This window comes from Theropithecus gelada, chromosome 15 (genome assembly GCF_003255815.1).
Source record: "Theropithecus gelada isolate Dixy chromosome 15, Tgel_1.0, whole genome shotgun sequence".
NCBI lineage: Eukaryota > Metazoa > Chordata > Mammalia > Primates > Cercopithecidae > Theropithecus > Theropithecus gelada.
Window position 1 is genome coordinate 86,939,470 of NC_037683.1, and position 2,409 is coordinate 86,941,878.

General features: G+C 53.6%; 1 pseudogene; it reads right to left on the reverse strand.

Annotated features, from left to right (window-relative positions):
• Positions 1-237: 237 nt before the first annotated feature.
• Positions 238-2,061, reverse strand: LOC112607742 (annotated as a pseudogene).
• Between the last annotated feature and the right edge of the window lie 348 nt (positions 2,062-2,409).

The following is a 2,409-nucleotide window of genomic DNA, read 5'->3' on the forward strand; positions in this document are numbered from 1 at the left end:
GTCACATGCCATCTGCAGGATCTAGACCGGTGACTTTTCAGAACTGCCATTTCTTCATCTGGTAGGCAGGCTAGTGAGCCCTGTCTTGCTCACTCCACATATGGCAGTGCATATGAAATGAGATCACAGAGGGGAAGCACTTGGCAAGCTGGAAGGTGCTGACAAATGGAAGGGGTTAATGTCACCACCCTCAGCTGAGGTAGTACCAAGGTCCAAGCTCCTGCCCCTCCCCCTCTCCTAGCCCCTAAATACACACACGAATGGAGGGCCACTTGCAGCCTTGGTTTGATGGAGTTGGGGGAGAGGCCACACACATCTTCCACAAGCCTGGCCAGATGGCGCCTCACTGGGGCCCTTTCAGAATCGGGCGTCGACTGTTGCCAGCTGTGTGAGGATGTCCTCCAACTCAAGTCCATCCTCTGGGAAATGCTCAGAGAAGGATCGGATGAGGTCAGCAGCTGAGGCCTCCTATTCCAGAAGCTGCACATCTGAGCCTTCAAGGCGAATGTTGGGCTGAACGATGAGCTTCTGAGATTCCTTATGCAGCAGCACCATGTCCCTGAGGGTGAGGAAGCCCTCGGGCGGGCACATCAGTGACAGCCGCATACCTCTCGTACAGGGCGCATCCTCCAGCTGCATTCCCTGTGGACTTCAGCACCTGAAGTCTCCCCAGGAAGCGCTCTAGGGCAGGCTGGCCCACAAGCTGGATTTTGCTGTGGTCGAGACGGACCCGGGCATCCGGGCACCCGTCGGAACCTGCGGTGGGAGTGATGGTACCAAGTCCCTCGCCAGCCTCTAGTAAGACTCTCAGGATCACAATCCGGGCCTGCATATGGGCCTGCCGCCAGTTGGAGGCCTCATGTGTGTAGAACTCCAGAGCCGAGCAGCCCAGCCTGAGCCATGTTGAGCCAGTACAGGCACATCACCTCCTCCGCGTGAACCCCCTCAAAGCCAGAGGTCTCCAGCACTTGCGGGTGGAGACAGAGGTAGAGGCCCATGCTCTCAGCCTGGCACTCTTTGTAGCTGGAGGCAATGGTGCTGAACTTGCAGTCCCAGTTCTTCCCGCTCCGTACCAGCTCTGAATCTGCTCTCCCATCTCTGGGTTGATCACTGTCTCCTGGTCAAAGTTGAATGCTCCTTTTTCATCCTGCAGGAAGAGCTTGCCGCTGCCATAGCCCAGCAGCTCATGCAGGTCCAACTGCACATCGAAGGAGGGCCCCTTCCAGAGGATGTACAGGTCCTTGTCATTCTCCTCCAGAACGGTGAGCTGCTCCCACTGCATGGCGCAGGCCACAGCCAGCACTTTCCCCAGTGACACGTTCTTAAAGCCTGCCTTCTGTCTCAGGTCATTGTAGTTGGAGATGTTGATGCCGGCAGGGATGCCAGAGCCAGCGAAGGTGAGAACATCCAGGGAGGTGAAGTCGGGGGTGAGGAACTTGTCTTTCTCCAAGGCTGGGGGCCAGGGCAACTCCTTCAGCAGCTGCTCTGCCCTCGCCACCAGCCGCTCAGACTTGGCACTCATGGCCTTATTCACCACAGCTACGAAGCCTTCAAACTCTCCTCGGGAACGAAAGGAGTCATGGTAGCTCTAGATGAACCCGATATAACTCTCCACGATGTGGCCTTCGTCCTGGATCCAGAAGCGGGAGCCCCTCTTGTGGGCCTCTGTGGAGTCCTGGGTGAAGCTCTCTATGTACTGGGCCAGCATCTACTCCTGGTGGCTGTTGGCTGCATACTCCTTGGCTTTCTCCAGCTGCTCCACCACCTTCTGGAGGATGGGCACGTAGTTCCCCCGGGTCACCTGGAAAGGATTTTCCAGAATTCATAGCTCTTCAGCTTGGAAGTCACGTCGGAGTCCAGGGAAGGCTCTGTGCCGAGCACGGAAGCCAGCCGCACCTCGTAGTGGGGCTTCACTTCTCTGTCGACCTCTTTGAAGAGCCGGGTGTTGTAGGCACTGAGGTTCTGTGAGTGCCGAAAGTCTTGGGCCAGTTTGCCATCTTCCATGGTACAATTCCCATAGAAATAGGTGGTGATTCCCTGATGGGGAAGAGAGGGGAACATGGGAAAGAGGAGTTGCTGAGGTCAGGGCTGCACGGACCTCATCCTCCCAGCTTAATTTTTTTTTTAATCAGATAAGTAATGTATAGATAATAATGTCCACTGATGGACAACGTTTTTTCTCTGTCAATTTCTACTAAAAAATCAGGATGTACTTCTTTTAAATAATGAACTGGTAATTCTGAGGATAAACAAGAAATCCATGAGTAAGCTCTTTGTTATTATTATTATTTTAACAAGCAGATCTCGAATCAGAATGTTAGAAGTAGTCTACCTCCACACCACCATCTCTCATACCAATGAGCAAAAGCACAAAAGTAACTGAAAAAGGTTGTTTCATGTGACATCTAT